Source organism: Bubalus kerabau, chromosome 2 (genome assembly GCF_029407905.1).
Source record: "Bubalus kerabau isolate K-KA32 ecotype Philippines breed swamp buffalo chromosome 2, PCC_UOA_SB_1v2, whole genome shotgun sequence".
NCBI classification, from domain to species: Eukaryota; Metazoa; Chordata; class Mammalia; order Artiodactyla; family Bovidae; genus Bubalus; species Bubalus kerabau.
Genome location: NC_073625.1, coordinates 89,457,111 through 89,481,023, shown reverse-complemented (window position 1 = coordinate 89,481,023; position 23,913 = coordinate 89,457,111). Strand labels below are relative to the sequence as shown.

General features: G+C 42.9%; 1 protein-coding gene across 9 annotated transcripts in view; it reads right to left on the bottom strand.

Annotated features, from left to right (window-relative positions):
* ST3GAL6 (ST3 beta-galactoside alpha-2,3-sialyltransferase 6) overlaps positions 1-21,010 on the bottom strand; it is an 86,723-nt gene extending 65,713 nt beyond the window's left edge. For 5 of the 9 annotated variants that reach the window (XM_055567895.1, XM_055567901.1, XM_055567904.1 and 2 more), the window contains exon 1: positions 20,429-20,568. The gene's annotated coding sequence lies outside the window, so the exon portion shown is untranslated. Of the gene's footprint in view, positions 1-16,592; positions 17,492-19,985; positions 20,106-20,428; positions 20,569-20,857 lie in introns of those variants that run through there. The other 4 variants (XM_055567896.1, XM_055567902.1, XM_055567900.1 and 1 more) reach the window with 4 other exon arrangements.
* Positions 21,011-23,913: the final 2,903 nt, after the last annotated feature.

Here is a 23,913-nt window from a genome sequence, read left to right as displayed (position 1 = left end):
GCAAAGGGAGTCAACTCATTTCCTGGTTAAATTAACTATGGAAGTTTTCACCTCTACTATAACTTTGCTGATTTAGGCAATAACCAATTTCTGGGCTTCCCTGGTATTTCAGCGGTGAAGAATCTGCCTGCCAATGCAGGAGACACAGGTTGGATCCCTGATCCATAAAGATCCCACATGCCAAGGAGCAAATAAGCCCGTGAGTATTAACTGTTGAGCCTGTGCTCTCAAGACCAGGAGCTGCAACTGCTGAAGCCCACAGGCCCTGGAGCCTGTGCTCCATACCAAGAGGAGCCACCTCAGTGAGAAGCTCATGAAGAGCAATGAAGAGTAGCCCCCGCTCCCCACAACTGCAGAAAAGCCTGTGCAGCAACGAAGACCCAGCACAGCCAAAAATCAATTTTAAAAAGCAAAACAAAAAACAATTTCCCAATGCCAGACCCTGTTCCAGGCACCAAAGACACAGTAGTGAAGAAGAAAATTAGTTTACAATCCAGGAAGAGACAGAAAAAGTAACAAGCAGTTGTTATTACTATTAAGTAATATTATTTGGTGTTATTACTATGTAGTAATTATTAAATTTACAACTGTGATCTGACAAGGCACTAATCTAGGTAGGGGAGGACAGAGAGCCTCAGAGGAATTTGAGAAAATTCACAGAGAACTCCTCTGAGGAGTAAACAGATGAAATCAGGGTAAAAATGAAAAGCATTCCCGGCAAAGGAAATGGCATTTGTGACTGAGGCTGCTGCTAACAAAAGTGAGCATGAAAGTAAGAGCTAATCTTTGTTGCAGGCCTACCACATGCATGAACTCACAGAATCCTCACAACTGTGGTTGGATCCCAGAGAAAAAGAGGAGGGTAGGGAGAGGAACACAAATCTCCATTAAAAAAGAATCCCTGAGAAGATAATGGTTATTTTGGTTAATGGCTTTGTGAGCATTTGGTATATTAACATTTCGACTTCTGTGCTGAGTTGGCCCTGTTTTTCTAATTCTGTAAATGAGGAGACTGAGAGGCATAGAGAAGTTAACTTGTCCAGGGTGTCTCAAAGCTAGATGTCGAGCCAGGGTTTGGCGAGGTAATCTGCTGCTGGTCTATTTATTCTGAACCCATCAGCTACTCTATCTTTCAAGGAACCAGATCAACTTGAAGCCTTCCTCATCTTCAAGATTCATTATGCCAATTTTCATTTTTCACAGAATGACATACTGAAATATGGATGTATTGGAAAATCTTCAGTCTCATTCCCAGAGTTTTGATAAATGTAAGATTCCTAGGTTGAAACCTATTTCATTAGGAAATAGTACATGAAGTTTTTCCATTACAAAAGCACTAACAGAAGTCCAAATGTTAATATACCAAATGCTCACAAACCCATTAATGAAGATAACCATTATCTTCTCAGGGATTCTTTTTTACTGGAGATTTGTGCTCCTCTCCCTACCCTCCTCTTTTTCTCTGGGATCCAACCACAATCATGAATTTGCCTACTTTTTATTCACATACATGTACACACATACATGGTATATGATACTGTTTTAAGTAATGGTTTAACATTTACATACGAAATACAGAATGTTTTGAAATTTGAATTTTTTCACTCTACACTTCAGGCTCAGAGATCCATCCATACCAATGCATAAAGGTCTGATTCATTCAAATTCTGTACAGTATCCTATTAATCAATTGCACCACAAGTCTTTCCATTCCCTATCAGCAGATATTTAGGCTGTTTTCAGAGATCTAAATGTCATTTTGGAGCCAATTTTTTTTTTTTTCCAATCTAAAAAAAAGCAGTTTACTAAGATAATCTTACCAACAACTCTTTGTGAACCCATGGAGGCCAGAATCCTGGAGTGGGTAGCCTTTCCCTTCTCCAGGGTATCTTCCCAACCCAGGAATGGAACAGGTATCTCCTGCATTGCAGGTGGTTTCTTTACCAACTGAGCTATCAGGGAATCCCTACAAACTGCTAGAAATACTTTAAAATTCAAATTTCATTTCCACATAGTCTTTTTTCTAAAGCATAAATTTTGATAACTCAAGCTGTTTAAAAATACCTAGATATTTAACATACCAGGTATGACTCTTTGACTATGACAAAGCCTTTGACTGTGTGGATCACCACAAACTGGAAAATTCTGAAAGACATGGGAATACCAGACCCCCTGACCTGTCGCTTGACAAATCTGTATGCAGATCAGGAAGCAACAGTTAGAACTAGACATGGAACAACAGACTGGTTCCAAATAGGAAAAGGAGTACATCAAGGCTGTATATTGTCACCCTGCTTATTTAACTTATATGCAGAGTACATCATGAGAAACGCTGGGCTGGAAGAAGCACAAGCTGGAATCAAGATTGCCGGGAGAAATAGCAATAACCTCAGATATACAGATGACACCACCCTTATGGCAGAAAGTGAAGAAGAACTAAAGAGCCTCTTGATGAAAGTGAAAGAGAAGAGTGAAAAAGTTGGTTTAAAGCTCAGCATTCAGAAAACTAAGATCATGGCATCTGGTCCCATCACTTCATGGGAAATAGATGGGGAAACAGCAGCAGACTTTATTTTGGGGAGGGCTCCAAAATCACTGCAGATGGTAACTGCAGCCACGGAATTAAGACGCTTGCTCCTTGGAAGAAAAGTTATGACCAACCTAGATAGCATATTAAAAAGCAGAGACACTGCTTTGCCAACCAAGGTCTGTATAGTCAAGGCTATGGTTTTTCCAGTAGTCATGTATGGATGTGAGAGTTGAACTGTGAAGAAAGCTGAGTGCCGAAGAATTGATACTTTTGAACTGTGGTGCTGGAGAAGACTCTTGCAAGTCCCTTGGACTGCAAGGAGGTCCAACCAGTCCATCCTAAAGGAAATCAGTCCTGAATATTCATTGGAAGGACTGATGTTGAAGCTGAAACTCCAATACTTTGGCCACCTGATGTGAAGAACTGACTCATCTGAAAAAACCCTGATGCTGGGAAAGATTGAAGGTGGGAGGAGAAGGGGATAACAGAGGGATGAGATGGTTGGATGGCATCACCAACTCAATGGACATGGGTTTGGGTGGACTCTGGAAGTTGGTGATGGACAGGGAGGCCTGGCATGCCGTGGTTCATGGGGTTGCAGAGTCGGACACGACTGAGCAAATGAACTGAACTGAACTGATGACTCTTTGAAAATGCAAAGTTAATAGTATTTTAAATGAGAAAATACATTTCTAGGTAAAGTAAATCTATAATCATTCTGTTGAAAACAAAACATATTGAAGAAAAAGCATATGCAGAAAATAGTCTTCTTATAACCACTTTCTTTTTTCTGATAACCACAGTGACTAGGCAGAAAACTCTGAGTGCTTGAGCAAGTAAACAAACCAAAGCTTTCCCTGGAATGCTTTGTTCAGTGTTTTAGGCAGAAAATAATCCAAGACACTACCCCACAGAAAGATAATCAAATTTCTCTTTAGAATCGAGCAATTAGGAGGTACTCCCATGTACCAGAGTAAGGATGGATAAAGTGGACAATGAAGCAAAGTAATAAAACACCAAGTCTTTCACCCTGAAGTCTTTAGACCCATAAACAGTGTGACCATACACAATGATCTATTTACATTAATGGAAATGTTTAGTTCAAGGATATTGTAACAAAGTTTATTATCCAGGCTAAACTGAAGTCAAGTCTACAAATAAGTGAAGACTTATCAATGGCATTCCTCTACCTTTAATATCACTTTATATAAAGAATCTGAGAAAACCTCCAAAGGTAGATGTTTTAAAATATGAATAAATGTTTACTAATGGCTGCAGTCTTTACACGCTAAAATAACCTAGTCTCAGGAGTTCCCTGGTGGCCCCAGTGGTTAGGACTCTGCACTTTGACTGCCATGGCCCAAGTTCAATCCTTGGGAACTAAGATTCCACAAGGCTAGGTGTAGATAAAAATAAACAAACTACCCTAGTCTAGAAGATGTAAAGGAAACTCAAAAAAGAGTATTTTCTCTGAAGAGAGGGGGGAGAAATGTTTCCTCTCTTAGCAGATTTCCAAGGAAGTGTTGAACATTCCTAAGAAGGTAAACAAAGCTGGGTTTCCAATGAAAGAAGTAACTCCAGTGCACTGGGGATTACCATGCAGTCAGCTCCATGGTCACAGTTAGCCAAAATGTTTTAGCACATTTCACAGGCCAGAGCCAAGGGGATATCACTTCTAGATTCCTGGTCTCCAGTCCAAGAAATCCCCCTGGGCTTAGGTAAACCTCCAGGCTTCAGGAGGCAGCTCAGAACTCAACTAAAATTCATCCTACCAGTAGTTCAGTGAAATAACTGGCCAAGCAAATGGAGAAGCTCAATTATCCATTTATCCATCCAACACAGATACCCTATTGCCCATCCTATCACATGGCACAAAATCTCAGGGGGGAAAAAAACTGTCTGAGAGCACAGATGCTCTAAAGGCAAGTCCACAAAAACACAGACATACCAAACATAACCTTTGCCCCACACTGACCTCTTAACTATAGCTTCGTGCTTAGTTGCTCAGTCGTGTCTGACTCTTAAGAGACCCCGTGGACTGCAGCTCGCCAGGCTCCTCTGCCCGTGAGATTTTTCAGGCAAGCATACAGGTGTGGGTTGCCATTTCCTTTTCCAAACTATAACTTCAAAGTGCCTTACTTTCTTGTTTTTCAATTAAGTAATATGTATCTTATAGAAAAAAAAATAGAAGCCTAAAATATGCAACTTTTTTGCATTCCCCCTCAAAGGGCAAAATATATTGTATGAACAGTAGAAACTAGTTATAAAGAGAATGAGAATCAGCAAGAGGCCAGAAACCAAAAGTAGAACTGCTTAAATTTTTCAAACTTCCCCACCTTTGTGATTTTTCTAAATGTCTGGTGGCTTCCCCTGGTGTTACTAGCAGTAAGCAGTGACTTCTGAACAGAAAGCAGGGGCCGTGACAGGCACATGCCCTCTGCAACCACGCTAGGCTGTGGACATGTAAGGTGAAGGGCGAGTCTGTGCCAAGAGCATTCCAGACAAATGTCCCCAGCAAATCTCTGGGTCCTGAAACAAGAGTACGAAAGAAGGGCAAAGCAAGTGGCCCAGGCATGTGAAGTCACCCTGGGGACTTCAAAACAGTATGGTTCTTACCATTCCCCTTACCCCATAAACTCAGCCCAGAATAAGAGAAGTTACTGTCAGGCAGTCTAAACCCAATCCTTTGCTGAAGAAAAAAGCACTCTGTCATCTGCTACCCTCTGCTTAGTCCCTTCTTACTAACTGAAGCCTAACTGTTGGACTGTTTTTTGATCTGAGGGCTTTTTTTTACTTTCTAAAATGAGAACTGGCCTTTGATATGTCAAAGTAGAGCAAAATGAAACCTTTATTTACAGCATGCTGTACTATTTGAAAAATAGAGATTTCATTTAAAGCATAAAGTTCTATTTTTTTTTCCCCTATCAAAGATGATCGTGAATCAGAGTAACTGGGGACAACTGGACCGAGGAGGTGGCTCAGGCCAGGTCTGGGAGAACGGCTTAAGGACACCACAGCAGAGAGCCAGAGAGGCACTGGTGGGAAGTACAGAGAGATGACGTGCGAAGCTTGGTCTAGGATATCCCAAGAAACCAAACTGGTTCAGTCTGAAAACACTAGGGAAAAACAGTGTGGAGAAATAAAGAAAAAGCCATATCATTGCCATGAAACTCTGTCCTCCTATGGGCACATCACAGACATGCAGCAGCCAGGGGCAAGACAGGGAAAATTCCAGATCCAAGGCCTAGGGGGGATCTGGGGAATGGAGACAGGAGGGTTCAGGCACCAGGCCCACCACAGACACTCTGTGTTCATTTCCCAGGGTTGCAGCAACAAAGTACCACAAACGTGGTGGCTTACAATAACAGAGGTGTATTATCTCACAGTTCTGGAGGCTAGAAGTCCAAATGCCAAGTGCTGGCAGGGCCATGCTCCCTCTGAACCTGGTAGGGGGGAATACTTCCTTGCCTCATGCTAGTTTCTGGTGGTTTGCTGGCACTCCTTAGCACCCCGTGGCTGATAGATGCCATCACTCCAACCCCGTGTTTTCACACGGTGCTCTCCCTGTGTCTCTGTCCTCACACACATGCTTCTTATAAGGATACCACTCACACTGGACCAGAGGGCCACCCTACTCCAGCATGACTTCATCTTAACCACTACATCTCCATGACCCTATTTTCAAATGAGGTCACATTCTGAGGTACTGGGACTTATAACTTCACCATGTCTTTTTAGGGAGACACGACTCAACCCATAACACATCTCTTGATGCCCAGTCCTTCCTCTGAGCCAGAGGAACTCTGATTCTCTGCGTGCATGCTAAGTCGCTCAGTCATGGCTTACTCTCTGCAACCCTGTGGACTGTAGCCCACCAAGCTCCTCTGGCCATGGGATTCTCCAAGCATGAATACTGGAGTGGGTTGCCATGCCCTCCTCCAGGGGATCTTCCCAACCCAGAGATTCAATCTGTGTCTCTTAGGTCTCGTGCATTAGCAGGATTCTTTACCACTAGCATCACCTGGCAAGCCCTTCTGACATCCTAGAGTCACTCAGAACACATGGACGCCATTTAAAATTAAAGAGAAAGAGAAAAAAAAGATAGCCTATGGTGGTGAAAGTCAGAGTAGTGGTTACATGGTAGGAGGTGAGCAGTGATCAAGTTAGAGTGCTCCGTGCACTCCCGGAAGGCAGGCTATGTTCCGCCTCTTCACCTGGAGGCAGGTTACACAAGTGTGCTTCTTGGGAGGAAATGTATTGAACTATTTGTACATGGCCTTCCCTCATAGCTCAGCGGGTAAAGAATCTGCCTGCAATGCAGGAGTGCTTGGTTCAATCCCTGGATTTGGAAGATCCTCTGGAGAAGGGAACGTCTACCCACTCCAATATTCTGGCCTGGAGAATTCCATGGACTGTATAGTCCATGGGGTCATCAAGAGTTGGACACAACTGAGTGACTATCAAATAGCTGTGAAAAAAAGAGAAGCGAAAAGCAAAAGAGAAACGGAAAGATATAAGCATCTGAATGCAGAGTTCCAAAGAATAGCAAGGATAGATAAGGAAGTCTTCCTTGGCGATCAATGCAAAGAAATAGAGGAAAATAACAGAATGGGAAAGACCAGAGATCTCTTCAAGAAAATCAGAGATACCAAGGGAACATTTCATGCAAAATGGGCTCGATAAAGGACAGAAATGGTATGGACCTAACAGAAGCAGAAGATATTAAGAGGTGGCAAGAATACACAGAAGAACTGTACAAAAAAGATCTTCACAACCAAGATAATCACGATGGTGTGATCACTCACCTAGACCCAGACATCCTGGAATGTGAAGTCAAGTGGGCCTTAGGAAGCATCACTACGAGCAAAGCTAGTGGAGGTGATGGAATTCCAGTTGAGCTCTTTCAAATCCTGAAAGATGATGCTGTGAAAGTGCTGCACTCAATATGCCAGCAAAATTGGAAAACTCAGGAGTGGCCACAGGGCTGGAAAAGGTCAGTTTTCATTCCAATCCCAAGAAAGGCAATGCTGAAGAATGGTCAAACTACTGCACAATTGCACTCATCTCACACGCTAGTAAAGTAATGCTCAAAATTCTCTAAGCCAGGCTTCAGCAATATGTGAACCCTGAACTTCCAGATGTTCAAGCTGGTTTTAGAAAAGGCAGAGGAACCAGAGATGAAATAGCCAACATCCGCTGGATCATGGAAAAAACATGAGAGTTCCAGAAAAACATCTATTTCTGCTTTATTGACTATGCCAAAGCCTTTGACTGTGTGGATCACAATGAACTGTGGAAAATTCTGAAAGAGATGGGAATACCAGACCACCTGACCTGCCTCTTGAGAAACCTGTATGCAGGTCAGGAAGCAACAGTTAGAACTGGACATGGAACAACAGATTGGTTCCAAATAGGAAAAGGAGTACATCAAGGCTGTATATTGTTACCCTGCTTATTTAACTTATATGCAGAATACATCATGAAAAACGCTGGGCTGGAAGAAGCACAAGCTGGAATCAAGATTGCCGGGAGAAATATCAGTAACCTCAGATAGGCAGATAACACCACCCTTATGGCAGAAAGTGAAGAGGAACTGAAGAGCCTCTTGATGAAAGTGAAAGAGGAGAGTGAGAGAGTTGGCTTAAAGCTCAACATTCAGAAAACGAAGATCATGGCATCTGGTCCCATCACTTCATGGCAAATAGATGGGGTAACAGTGGAAACAGTGTCAGACTTTATATTTTGGGGCTCCAAAATCACTGCAGATGGTGACTGCAGCCATGAAATTAAAAGACGCTTACTCCTTGGAAGGAAAGTTATGACCAACCTAGATAGCATATTCAAAAGCAGAGACATTATTTTGCCAACAAAGGTTCGTCTAGTCAAGGCTATGGTTTTTCCAGTGGTCATGTATGGATGTGCGAGTTGGACTGTGAAGAAAGCTGAGCACCGAAGAATTGATGCTTTTGAACTGTGGTGTTGGAGAAGACTCTTGAGAGTCCCTTGGACTGCAAGGAGATCCAACCAGTCCATTCTAAAGAAGATCGGTCCTGGGTGTTTTTTGGAAGGAATGATGCTAAAGCTGAAACTCCAGTACTTTGGCCACCTCATGCAAAGAGCTGACTCATTGGAAAAGACTCTGATGCTGGGAGGGATTGGGGGCAGGAGGAGAAGGGGATGACAGAGGATGAGATGGCTGGATGGCATCACCGACTCAATGGACGTGAGTTTGAGTGAACTCCGGGAGTTGGTGATGGACAGGGAGGCCTGGAGTGCTGCAATTCATAGGGTCGCAGAGTCGGACACGACTGAGCAACTGAATTGAACTGAGCGACTTTCACTTTCGCTTCATATGTACATGGTTTGTATGCTCCTCTGCATGGATGATGAATTTCCATAAGAGCTTTACTTTTAGAGAACTTGGTGCTGTCCAAGACATAAAGGTGTTGACAGCCCAGGTGTAACTTCAGAAAGGAGCTTTACCTGGGAGAAGCCCCAACCCAAGAGTCAGCCCCTCAGCCCTGCTGGTTCAGACATTCTAGTGGTCAGTTTACCTGAGATGTTCAACTCCCAGGGGCTGGTGTATAAATGGAAATGTCAAAGTAACACACATATAATGAGAAAAATATAAGGGCCAAAGAGTAAATATATTTGAACTAAAAGATCGACAATTTCTAGAGGCAAATTTCTGGGTGACTTAAAAAAAGTTGTTTGAAAACCACAGACCCACAATAAGGGCACAGGCTTCCCAAAACAGTGCCAGAAATGAGCTACAACAGTTTTTGCTCTGCCCTGTTTTCCTAGCCTTCTTGGGGACCTCTGCCACACATTCCATTTTCAGGCTAATTACAGCTCAAGTATATTCCAGTGTTTTTTCTTTCACATCTAATTCTCCTCTGAGAATTTTAAACTCTTGTGGTTAGGGAGTTTTCTATCCTATTGCCTAATTTCTAAGCAAGAGAGATCAACACCAAAAGACAGAGTTAAAATACACCGGACCCCACTCAGACTTGGTAGAAAATATATTTATGCAGTAAAAATACATAGGATTTCCTAGAATTAAATATAAGTCAGACATTTAACATCAGATATTGCATAAGCTCAGTTGTGGAAGTGTCTGGTGATGGAAGTAAAATTTGATGCTGTAAAGAACAGTATTTCATAAGAACCTGGAATTCCATGAATCAAGGTAAATTGGACATGGTCATGCAGGAGATGACAAGAGTACATAAACATGGACATCTTAGGAAACAGTGAACTAAAATGGACAGGAATGGGTGAATTCAATTCAGATGACCGTTATACCTACTACTGTGGGCAAGAATCCCATAGAAGAAATGGAGTAGCCCTCAGAATCAACGAGAGAGTCTGAAATGCAATAGTTAGGTGCAACCTTAAAAATGACAGAATGATCTTGGTTTGTTTCCAAGGCAAACATCACAGTAATCCAAGTCTATGCCCCAACCACTGATGCCAAATAAGCTGAAGTTGACCAGTTCCATGAAGACCTAGAAGACCTTCTACAACTAACACCAAAAAAAGATGTCCCTTTCATCACAGGGGACTGGAATGCAAAAGTAGGAAGTCAAGAGATACCTGGAGTAACAGGCAAGTTTGGCCTTGGAGTACAAAATGAAGAGGGCAAAGGCCAACAGAATTCTACCAAGAGAACACACCAGTCATAGCAGACACCCTTTTTCAACAAAACAAGAGACAATTTTACACATGAACATCACCAGATGGTCAATACCGAAATCAGACTGATTATATTCTTTGCAGTCAAAGATGGAGAAGCTCTATACAGACAGCATAAACAAGACCTGGAGCTGACTGTGGCTCAAATCATCAGCTCCTCGTATTAAAATTCAGGCTGGCAGTGAGCGAAGAGGAAGTAAAGAGTATCTTGATGAGGGTGAAGGAGGAGAGTGAAAAAGCCAGCTTAAATCTCAATATTAAAAAAACGAAGATCATGGCATCCAGTCCCATCACTGCATGGCAAATAGAAGGGGAAAAGGTGGAAGCAGTGACAGATTTCCTCTTCTTGGCTCTAAAATCATTGGGGATGGTGACCATAGCCATGAAATTAGAAGACAATTGCTTCTTGGCAGGAAAGCGATGACAAACCTAGACAGTGTGTTAAAAAGCAGAGCCATCACTTTGCCAACAAAGTCCATATAGTCAAGGCTATGGTTTTCCAGTAGTCATATACAGATGTGAGAGCTGGACCATAAAGAAGGCAGAGCACCAAAGAATTGATACTTTCAAACTGTTGTGCTGGAGAAGTCTCTTGAGACTCCCTTGGACTGCAAGGAGATTAAACCAGCCCATCCTAAAGGAAATCAGTTCTGAATATTTACTGGAAGGACTGATGCTGAAGCTCCAATACCTTGGCCACCTGATGCGAAGAGCTGACTCATTGGAAAAGATCCTGATGTTGGGAAAGACTGAAGGAGAAGAGGGTGACAGAGGATGCGATGGTTGGATGGCATCACCAATTCATTGGACATGAACTTGGGCAAACTCTGGGAGATGGTGAGGGGCCAGGAGGCCTGGCGTGCTGCAGTCCATGGGGTGGTGAAGAGTCAGACACAACTTGGTGACTGAACAACAATTGCAGAATCTCTGAATAATATATTGATGTGTTAAAAATTGAATGATGTCTTAAAAATGGGAGTGGGGAGGAGAAGAGAAGTAAGAAAGGGGAGCAGAGAGGAGGAAAGGAAGCCAAACTTTAACTGCAAAGGAAACAAAAATCACATCTTAATCAAATTGTACATAAAAATTATCAAGCACATAATTATAGAAGAGGAAGCTGTGCCTTTCTTGAGTGTGAAATGTAATAGGGAGGTACTGGAAGTTTCAAGGCTATGAATTTATAGTAGTCCTGTGGACTGTTTTCCTTGGATATCTCTGTCCTATTGAAGCCCCTCTCCACTCTCAAATTTCATATAGAAATCCAGGTTTCAGAAGTCTCAAATAATACTTCACATCTCCTTTTTCTTTTTTTTGGCTGTGCTATGTGTGACTTGCAGGATCTCAGTTCCCCAACCAGGGACTGAACCTGGGCGATGGCAGTGAAAGCCTGGAATCCTAACCACTAGGCCACCAGGGAACTCCCTCACATTTCTTTCAAACACTTAGGTTATTAAAAATGAGAGATCAAATATCAAATATATATTATGTTAAATAATGTTCATCATTTTCTCATGAAATGTTTTCATCATCTTCTCATGAAAACTGCCATAAATCGGAGGCAGCTCGTGGGATTCCGCTCTTCAAGAAAGTCTTCCTCTCCACCTCTACCCATGTTGAGATGAGGATAGAGAAGATTCTAAGAAAGAAAATATATGTAAAGTGTTTCAAGAACATATGTTTCAAGATATAACTATCATGTTTTTTTTTTATTTTATTTTTAAACTTTACATAATTGTATTAGTTTTGCCAAATATCAAAATGAATCCACCACAGGTATACATGTGTTCCCCATCCTGAACCCTCCTCCCTCCTCCCTCCCCATACCATCCCTCTGGGTCGTCCCAGGGCACCAGCCCCAAGCATCCAGTATCGTGTATCGAACCTGGACTGGCAACTCATTTCATACATGATATTTTACATGTTTCAATGCCATTCTCCCAAATCTTCCCACCCTCTCCCTCTCCCACAGAGTCCACTATCATGTTTTTTAAACTACAGAAAAAGATGAACAGAAGTTCATTTTTTTAATGGACATCTGAACAGAGTAGTTTTTATTCTCAACCCTAGTTTATTCTGAAAAATCACAGTGCCACTCAATCAACAGATTTTGATCTCCCAACTTCACCTGAAGCATGCATGCATGCACACATGTGTACACACACACACTGCACACTGCATCCCTCCACTGTATGCCCATGGAGGTCTGTATTATAATTAGTACTGTGCCTGGCACATGAAAGGCAAAAAATATGTCCAAATATTTATTACTGTTCAATGAAAACTAAAGAATATAACAACATGAGTAGATTAAATAGAGTCCAAAGTGAAGTCACAGGATGAGATGGTGGGATGGCATCACCGAGTCAATGGATATCAGTTTGAGTAAACTCAAGAGTTGGTGATGGACAGGGAGGCCTCGCGTGCTGCAGTCCAGGGGGTTGCAAAGAGTCGGGCACAACTGAGCAACTGAACTGAACTGAAAGTGAAGTCATGAACTGAAAGTGAAGTTAGGTTCTAAAAGGACTCAGACTGGTTAAAAAAAAAAAAAAAATTAGAACCAGAGAGGCCAAACAGAAAGACTTTCTGGAGAAAGTCAAATTTTAACTATCTAATGAACAAGAGTTATGATAATAGCTATAATAAGAGTTATAATAATAATAATGTAACAATATCGATTAAATGTTAGGTATTTGGCAGGCCCTATACTGAACTATTTGCATGTGCTTTCTTTTTTAATTATCATAACTGTGATGTGGGCATTATTCAAGTTTAGAGATGAAGAAAGTGATCTTCACAGAAGTTAGGCAATGCGTTCAGAGTCAGGCAGTTTATCAGCCATGAAGCTGGAAAGGCAGGTTATCATCTAGCTTGGATGGGGTGGGTAGGGAGTGGAAGGAGAAGGGCACCAGTTCTAAAGGCCTTCACAACCTGCAGCACAGGGAGGCTTGCAGTGACTGCAGGAGCCAATGGAACAGTAAAAAAAAAAAAAAAAAAAAATGAGCAACAGGAGAGAGCAGAAAACTTCAAAGACCTGTGGGAGGAATTCTCTGGATTTTTGACCAGAAAAAAATTTCTGTAATAAAAACCATGCCTGAGGAATGTTATTATAAAAGGTGCGTGGACGGGAATATTGGTGGTCATAGGTGGAGACCTTGGGTAGAAGCTCTGTAAGAAGAATATAATTGCATTATTTACAGTTAAAGCAGAGGAGGCCTACACACCAACTCTAAAAATAGAGGGAAGCTTTTCAGGTTTTTTTGCAGTAGATGGGCCAGTTTTGTCCTCGAAAAATATTCCAGGCCTGCAAAACATTTACAGATATTTCAATCATCAGAAATTCCACATATCCCTTAACATCCTGCTTAAGAAAAAAATCCAATTATTTCTAATCTAATTGTAGCATAGCTGGGATCAAACAAGAGTGATTAGCTAACTTACTCTGACATTTACTTGAGATATTGGCTTCAACTATCAAAAGGATCTTGACAGCAGTATTCTCTATCTCACCAAAATCATTCACAAAAAAAAAGTCCTATAACTTGCGGAGACTGTCAATTAAATAAAATTATGAATTAAATTACTTGCTGTTGCTGAAAAGCAGCTGGAAATCCATCTGGAACTGGATCAACTCATTGCTCTTGTCTAAATGCACCAAGATAACCCATTTCTCCATTTTAAGTGCAGTTTATAACTTTATTATACTATAATAATTATATATTACATGATCTAATCTTATACCAGCTTTATATTATCCATAAAAACAAACCAGGGAATTAAAAAAAAGAAACCTGATTTTTTAATTCTTTGGCTCTGTGCTGAACATAGAATATGCGCATATTCCCTATCTTTGCCTCTTCTATCCCTTAAGACATGAAGGATTCTTACACACTAAAGGGCTGCACAGATTTTAATAAAAGCATTTCATTTTATTACACTTTGTACTGTATTATTTTAATAAAAGCAGCACTTTCTATGGTGCTGGCCTAAATATTTGCAATAAAATATTTCCTAAGAAGAAAACTCCTCTAAGCTATCAGAAACACTGGGCTGATAACTTCTCTGAGGACTAAAATCTTATTGGGGAGGGAGACGCCATAAAATCAGCTCAAAGACAAGAAGACTTTGTTTATATTGTTGGTATTATAGCAGCATGTCCTTGAGGGACAGGGGGAAAAAAATCTAAAAGGTAGAACCTTTGAAATATGTATACAGAGTATCTCTATTAACCAGGAAGATGCCCTCTAAAGACGTCATTCTTTGTAAAAAACTTTGTCACTCTGAGTTTCAGCAAGAGTCCACAGTGGGCCCTTCTCAGTTCCCTTTGCCAGGCAGGGACTCACTCTCAGCTCTGGCCCTGATGAGAAGAGATGAGAAGAGCTTTTTATCCCCAGTGCATCTGTTTGTGTCTCCAGCTAGGTTAAATGATATCTAACAGAAACCTAAGACATATCATAATAAGCAATGGAATTCAAGCAGTGCTTACTAAAGGGCATGAAATCATAGATGTGAGATGCTAGGCTATTAAAGAGCGAAATGATTTTGTAATCTACTCTCTTGGCACACTTATTTCCTCACAAATGTAACTACAAACCCAACTCAAATTATCATAAATTATGAATTATGAAACTGAAAATTTGTTGTAATTCAGTCTCTAAGTTGCATCTGACTCTTTGCAACCCCATGGATTATGGCACACCAGGCTCCCCTGTTCTTCACTACCTCCTGGAGGTGGTCAAATTCACGTTCATTGAGTCGGTGATGCTATCTAACCATCTATGAAAGTTTCAGTTCAGTTCAGTCGCTGAATCGTGTCCGACTCTTTGTGACCCCATAAATCGCAGCACGCCAGGCCTCCCTGTCCATCACCAACTCCCGGAGTTCACTTAGACTCACGTCTGAAAGTTTACTGTACATGAAAACAAATTTGAGAATAGACATGTGATAATATTCATATACCAGTCTCTTACATGTCAACCTAATAATTTTCAAAAAAAGTTTCAAAGCCAGAAAAGTTTTAATTAATTTAGACAAACCCACAGGAATGAATGCACCTTTCACCTATTTCACTGATATTTCACCTATTCACTAATAGTTACAAAGATGAAGCCTAAGAGTTATAAAGATGTTACAGCTGAGCTATTCACACTGTGTGTTAATCCATGGGCACGGATGGAGACACCTGGCAACCATCTGTTCTATTTATAACGTTCTGAACACCACACCAGGTGGAAGACACGGGGCAAACAAGACAAGACATAATTGCTGCCTGCTTAAACTGAAACATGTTCCAGATTTTATGTCAGCACATCAGCCATAAAGAACAGATACCAAAAGCTGAAAGATAACTGATATATATATATATATATATATATATCAGTTAAGTATGTAAATTAATAAATGAGCAGGGCATCTGGCTAAATAATCTCAAAAGTAATTTTCTAAGAGTATACCAAGTTTCCCCAGAGAGTTGGATACTGGAGATGATGAGCTATCTTGGAATCAAAGGATACCTGATAAAATGCCTCTGTTCATTTCTGATAAACCAGTGCTACGAGGAAGTACTGTCTTGGTCATAAATTTTCATGATTTAAGTGTTACTCTAAGACTGAGATTATCTATGATGAACGATAGAAACAAAATTTCTAAGGCATAGTATAGTCCCATGGCAACTATTACAAGAGTTCATTTCCACTGAAACTGTAACTCCCTGCATAGCCTGGGGGAAAGGGGGCTGGCATCAGGACAAGGGAAGAGTTTCCCATTATATAGAATATCCCCTCTTCAATCATTGTCCTTTTGGTTGGTGGCATCTGAAACTAGATGGGAAAAATTAAGTTAATCTACTCAAATCAATCACACTTGCAAACGATACCAACTGTGATCGATTTGAGTACATGATTAACTTAGTTTTTCATATCTAGTTTCAGATGCCACCAGCCAACCCAGAGACTTAGAGACAACTAGATATTCAGCCTAGAGAGAAGTTGAGCAATCAAAGGTAGTGATGGAGCGTTTCATGCTTGAGTGAGTACAAGGATTTATTTCAGTGAGTGAGAGGAACACTGTACACAGTCCTCTGAGAACCGCTTCTCAGTGTGGACATGCCTGTGCCCTGGCCTAGAGCAAGGAAGGGAAATCAGTGACGGCCAATTAATGGGGAGAAGAAAAATGTGAAGAATGAAAACGTGTGTGTGTGTGAGAGCGAGCGAGCGAGCGAGCAAGAAAAAGCCCAAGAGGAAAGTCCATCAACCACCAGGTAAAGACTGAATCTCTAAATCATCCTCCAGTGACATCTTATTCTAATTAAAACACAATTCAAACTCCTTCTTAAGACTTGAAGGTATCTCACAAGCAGTCTTCTGCTTACCTCACTGACTTCCTCTGCTCCTAGCTTGCCCTTTTGTACTCTTCTCCAAGTTCTTCAAACATCCGCAATTCATTTATGCCTCCGGGCCTCTGCGGCCGCTGTTTCCTCTGCCTAGAATGCTCTTCACTTGACTGGCTTCTCATCACTCCTATCTTTCTTCATACACCACCCCCTCATGGCAGCTCTCTGACTGCCCTAAACCAGCTTCCCTCAGACCCTGTCTGGCACACCCCCACAATGAACTGTCTTCATAACACTCATTCTATCTGAAAAGTGTTTTCCCATATATTTATATCTGATTTATTGATTCCATTTCCCACAGAAACATAAACTCTGTAAGAGCAGAGAATGTGTTTTGTTCAATGCTGCACACCCTACCTAGAACATCTCCTGTACATGGTAAGGATGCAATAAATATTGGCTGAATTTCAAGTTCCACCATATAGATGACTGCAGAAAGTCACTCAAGAGCCACTGCAAAACCATTCTCTGCCCCTTTTGTTGCCCCATTAAAGCACATGGTCATGACCATGACCCACAACCACACCAATTCCAGGCCTGCTTCCACACGCCACGGGGGTGAGAATAACATTGCTTCCTTTAGAGAAATCGCCAGCTTCCTTGCCATTTCCTCTCCTGGAGGCCTTATTCTCTCATCTCCCACAGATCTTTGCATCCCCAATCACATAAAAAGTAAGTCAATGTTTAAAGAATTCTTCAAAAACCAACATTACTCTGTGCAACTGGATGAAATGATCCCCCTTGCACATTGCATCTCAGGTAAAAGGGGGAAGAAGAGAGAACACGGAAGAGACTCTTCACTCAGCTTTCTAGTGTTCATGATAAGAAACTTCCTAAAGGTTGGGTGCTTTCCTTCTCCTTTTTCCCAAAGGTCCAGGAAGACGAAAACCCTGATCAGATGCAGAAGGTTGTGGTAGTAAGTGGTAAGCTGCCCATTCCTCCTGGGATGACCAAAAGATCTCCAAAAAGAAAAAAAGAAATATGAACATGGGGAAGAGACTGAGATCCTACTGCTCCTCACTCTCTTTTATCATATCTTCACCCGCAAAATATCATTGCTTCTTAGCCTGACCGCCTGTCTGGCAGCCAAGTTCCTGACCAATTCAGTCACCATCAGGAGAAAAAATACCTGCTACCCCACTACAGTGAGAACTGTGCTTCTGACACCCTGACATGGAACCATAAATACAGCTTTCTACAAAAATACTGTTATGTTCAATGCACACATCCTGTTCTATACATCAAGTGCACTCCAAGTTAAACACTTTAACTCATCAGGGTTCAACTGGAAACTGTGGTGTATGCTGTTATCCACTGTAGTTAGGATAAGCAGGAGAGAGAGATTCAACAGTGATAGTGAGGAGGTAGCCCTGCGAAGATTTCTTCCAGGCAAAAAGGAACTTCCCTGAAAATATATTCAGAATGAAAAGAACATTCAGAACATAAGCTATTGGCAATAACAGGCCCTTGTAAACCTGGCCAGACACAACCCACCCAAGGGGCATGTCAAAGATGTGGAGAAGATAGAAGATAACTGTTGAAAGTCTGAAACTAACAAGAGGAAAGACAAAGTATGTAGAGCATCTGCTCAAGAAGCCAAGCCTGAGGCGTAATTAAGAAGGTGTGTTCAGATAGGAGAGGGGGATACAAGTGAGCGGGTGGAAGGCACAGGAGAAAGACAAGCAAATGAATGGAAGAACCTGTGAGGAACATCTGCTACAGAGGCTTCCTGGGACCCCTGCAAGGCAGAAGTGAAGCGACCCTCCTGTGATCCAATCTAAGTCACTTAACCTTGGGCAGTCTCAGGTTTTTGTTTTTTTTTAATTATAAAATAAGGTCAGGCATTCCTTTCTCCTAGGGTGGTTGTGAAGATTAAATAAACTAGCACAGGTGAACTCACTGGGGATCATACTGGGAACCACCTGAGTTTTGTGCTTTCCTCTCCTCCTTGATAAGCATCACCTAGAATGCACTTAAACAGGTCTCTGGCCCCCAATCTGAATGCAATCATAATGGAAAAAAGCCTATTGGTAATCTGCATGGTTAGCAGATGATGCTTATCAGAGAAACATGGGAAGCACAGCATTACTTCACTTTTCTCTCATAATATTCCATACGATATGGAACACAGAAATATCTCCCACAGAAGCAAACAGCTGCCACTATTATTTAAAATGAGAAAACTTGAAAATTACAATTTTCACAAAAGACTGATTTTTTTTTAAATGCTATGTCTCTTAAAGTCATTCTTCTGCCAACACTATTTCTATTCCTTTTGAGCTCCAAAGATTTGTATTGATTTGGGGCATAAGAACAAATTGAATATCTCCAACAAATCTACTGAAACAATCAAACAGCAATCTCATTCTATTACACCATAATACGGAGACACGGTACAACCTGAAACTGTGGCAACCAGGGAGGGACTTGGTGAAAATATTGCTAAAGAGAAGGCCTGTGAGAAGGCCCTCCCCCTCCACGTTTAAGGACCGCTTGATGCCAGAACAGATACACAGTTTCGAGAAAAGTTCTCTTCTCATAAACCAAAGTTGCCATTATCTAAAGTGCTTCCGAGCCAATCAGCCTCAATCGAAGACGACAAACTAGATCATCTAAGAGTAGCTCTTTACAGATTTTCGTACTAAAAGTCGGCGGTGAGACTAAAAGGAAGGGAAAACAAATCAATTTACAAATGTCAAATCATCATGTTTCAAATGTAAAATAGCCTGGCAACCTGACCAGATCTTCCCAAATATATAACATCTCCATATAAGTCAAAAGATATAATTTCTCAGCCTGCAGCAGGGACACGAAGTTTTAACACTGTAAAGTCAAATATCAAAGCTAGCCTTGTAAGAGCAGCTATCAGAAACCACGAGACTAGCGTGAACATGGGGCCAGGGGGCAAGGAGCTTCTGGTAGATTCGCAGTATTCTTAACTATCTACCTAATTACAGTTCTCAGGTGGCGAACCTCTTAAAGCACGTGTGGCTTTTGGATTTAGAATCTGCGGCTTCTGTAGTTTCTGATACGTTGGCATTCAAGATGTCTCTTTCATCACCACTCCCAAGTACCGTTTTTAAAACATCTTCGAACAGCAACCCCACCCTCAATCCGGTCCCCAACCTCTCTCCCCGCCCTTCCACTGAAGACCTGCACCCCACCCCCACCCCCGCAAAGGTGCTTTGGGTTTGTTTTTACTTTCTGAAAACTGCCTTTTATAGATTCTCTTTCAAGCCCAAATAACACCACACAAGGAGCTGAGATCGCCAGGGAGCTCGGTAGCATTCGGCCTCAAAACCACTAGCTTCTTCTCCCCTTTCCCCCAAATTAACGGCAGGCCAAGTCCCTGCAATTTTCTCGTCCCCGTACTTCGCGCCAAATCGCCTCCGAGCTGGTTTCTTTAGGTCTAGTTCCACTGTGGCGGGAAGAAGGGTTTCTCGTAGATTTTTTCTAAGGTAAAATGAGAGAACTTTCCAGACCTCTCGCCCCGGCTCGCGTACATCCCCTTTTACAAAGAAACAATAGTGAGCGAGGAACCCGTCACCCCCGCCGGCCGCTCCAGTGCCCAGCGCCCCAGCCGCCCTTACCCGGGGAGCACCCGGGTCCGCGCGCCCCCCACTCTCTGAACCCGGGGCACCGGGCAAGCGCATGTAGGCTCCTAGGGGAGGGAGGGTGCATGGAGGCGCGCCCCCCGGACCCTGATCCTCAGCTTCAGAGGCAAAGCCCGCGGATCTCCCCGCACCCTCAACCTCCCTCCCCCACCCTCCCCCCGGCGATGCCAACCCGCAGCGAAGCGGGCCGGGGAGAGTTACCCGCCGAGGCCCAGGCGCGAAGACCGCAGAGGCGCGCGGGGCTCCGGGGCCGGGAGCTCGCCCGCAGCCGCTCTCTCCAGCCCGGTGCTGCCTCTCCCGCGGCAGCCGCAGCATCGAGCCAGCGGAAACCGGAGGACTGTAGCGCTGCTCAGCGGCGGCCCGGGAAGGAGGCAGTCTCCCTAGACCCGGCGGGGGACCAGCGAGGAGTCCGAGGCGCCCGGCGGCGCGTGCGCTGCCCACCGCGCCCGGGGCCGGATCCTCGGCGACTGCGCCGAGCGCCTCCGGAGTCGCGGGGAAGCTCCTCCCGCGGCAGCGGCTGCGGCCGCCCCCGAGTGCGCGGAGGAAGGTGCGGGGCAGTGAGGTGCAGAGAGAGCCGCTGGGGCCCGGCGTCCCCGGGCGGGCGAGGCTGGAGCGCGGCCGAACCCCTACCTTTCTGGCTGGCGGGATTCCAGCCGCGCGCCCTCCCCGGGCGTCCCGGACAGGAAAATTACCAAGGGAAGGCCCGGGGAAAGCGGCGGGTGGCTTTGGACGAGGTAGGAGGATCAGGTTCCACAGCCAAGGAGACACTCCTTTCCCGCCCCGGTTTGTTTGGAAAGCTGCAGGGGCGAAAGAGAGGGGCAGCCGGCTAGGGAGCTTTCTCCTCCCCGCTGGGCTGGCAGGCGGCAGAAGTAAACACTTTTTGCTTGGCTCGGCGGGGACTTCTGTGACACGAGGCGGGGCAGACGGTTTGGTCCCCAGCAGAAAGGGCGGGAGTGTCCAGAGAGACCAGAATTTCTGGGCTCTGCCCTTCAAGGACAAATGTGTTAGTGCTTTTTGTCTTTTGGAGGAAACGATGCGTTAGGGGGAAGGAAGACGAAATGTGTATTTGCTTGTTAAAATAGGTCTCCCTTGAGATATGCGTGTACTATAGTGATGATACTTGGATAGCTGTATTTTTTAAATGTCAGTGTTTGTGAAATAAATCATATGCCCTGGGAGAAGAGCCACAGACTTGGGTGCAGTTCAGAGTGAGTAACGTGTCAGGCCCTGAAACAAAGTCCTTTGTGATGGACCTTCTGGTGTTGGTGTTAATTTTAACAACGGCCCTAGGAGGCAGCACTTGTTATTTTCCCAATTTTATCAAAGAATCGGACTCGGCTGAGCACACACACACACAATCAAAAAACCCAGAGAATTCAGGAATTCCCCAGCCGGTACCCTTTCTACAAATTGCCTTTGTAGTAACCTACAGAGATTTTATAACTACAAAGGTGGTACCTCAAACATCTGAGTGGTGGTGGTGGGTTAGTTTCTCAACTGTGTCTGACTCTTTGAGACCCCATGGACTGTAGACCTCCAGGCTCCTCTGTCCATGGAATTTCCAGGCAAGAATACTGAAGTGGGTTATTTCCTTCCCCCAAAGAATCTTCCTCACCTCACCCAGGAAATGAATCTGGGCCTCCTGCATTTTAGGTGGTTTTCTGCATTGCAGGCAAATTCTCTACTGACTGAACCACAAGGAAGAGGGTATTTGTCCAACTGGGCCCATTTTTCTTGAAGTTACTATGCTCTTTTAGGTTCTGCTGAGTTTATTACCCTTCTTACGTTCATCATCTTCAGAATTAAAGCAGTGATTTTACCTCCTACTCTCTAGCTTTCCTAGGACTTTTTTTTTTTTAAGATGTGGACCATTTTTCTGTTAGTCTCTGTGGAATTTGTTACAATATTGCTTCTATTTTATGTTTTAGTGTTTCATTCCCAGGGCACATGAGACCTTGACTCCCTGACCAGGCATTGGAAGGTGAAGTCTTAACCAGTAGACTACCAGGGAAGTCCCTTTCCTAGGATTCTTGAATCTGCAAAGTCATGTGCTAAGGGAAGAGGCAGTCCATTATTCTTAGGTGACATTTGTGCTTCTTCATAATCAGTATTGGCCAAGAAGACACTACTCACCATGACCTAGTTCAAATTCCACTTCCTCCTCTGGCCTGTGTGACCCTAAACTAGTGACTTAACCTCAATGTGCTTCCTTTTGTGAAGTGAGAGAGTACAACCTCTCTTCACAGGTTGTGATGAGGATTAAAATAGATGATGAAGTAGAGAGTTCTTGGCACAATGCTTATCACAAAAAAAATCAGGAAGTATGAATATTAACTACCAGTTCTTTCCTACCATGAGTCAGCTACCCTTCATGTATCATGTCTGTTCCTCCAATTCATCCCGCAAACCAGAATAATCTTATCCCAGAAATGACAAAGTGGAGTCAGGAGGTTATGTAATATGCCCATATATGGTCTTATGTAATAAGATCATACCAACCCATTTTGGAGCTGTGATTTGAATGAAAGTACCTTGAACCAAAATCAGCTCTCTTTCCAGAATGTTTTACCTGTTATGTAACTATCTGGGCAGGTGCTTTTGACATGTCAAAGATTTTTTTTTAATGCAGAATACATTATTGCATGGGCACATGATGGCAACTATGTAAAATTTTTGAATTCTTGTGGAAGGTGGTAAAGAATTAAGCAGGGTAAATTTGTAGCATTCTCTGGACTACAATGTTTTCACAATGTAAAGATAATTAACTCAGCCTTTGTATAGAAGATTTATTCTAATAAAGTGGGAGGGGAAGGGCCAGGAAATAGAGAACTATTGGGACATGCAGGGTCTTTTAAAAGTCCTTGAAATCATAATATTTAGGCAGTGTACACATAGGGTTGGCCCAGTTTGCTAGGTTTGTTTTTTAATTATAGATGGTGTGATCTCTTTGAATTAAAATGACATTGTTTGATGGGATGTATCCCAGGGTATCCAGGGACCGGTGAAAGCCAGGTTCCCCACACCACCCTGGAGTGCCATTCAGCACTCTGGAGAATCACAGTCTAGAGTAAAGTTCAAGAAAGTAGTATTTCTTCCTGACCCCAATATATGATCTGCCTTCCAAATTCTCACACCCTAGACCAAGTGCAGGCTTTCTTGGCATGATTGACATAGGACTGTCTACTCTATGCAGAAGAGACCTACTTGTAGGGGCATACTCTCAGCAGATCACATCAGATCATAGTAGATGAATCCCAGGACTGGAGATACAAAGTGACAAGAGACCTCTTTCACACAATATCCTCTTTTAAGTTTATAGGGGGGAAAAAATGTTTTCTTTAACATTCTCAATATGCCAGCAAATTTGGAAAACTCAGCAGGGGCCACAGGACTGGAAAAGGTCAGTTTTCATTCCAATCACAAAGAAAGGCAATGCCAAAGAATGCTCAAACTACTGCATAGTTGCACTCATCTCACATGCTAGCAAAGTAATGCTCAAAATTCTCCAAGCCAGGCTTCAACAGTACGTGAACCGTGAACTTCCAAATGTTCAAGCTGGATTTAGAAAAGGCAAAGGAACCAGAGATCAAATTGCCAACATCCACTGGATCATCAAAAAAGCAAGAGAGTTCCAGAAAAACATCTATTTCTGCTTTATTGACTATGCCAAAGCCTTTGACTGTGTG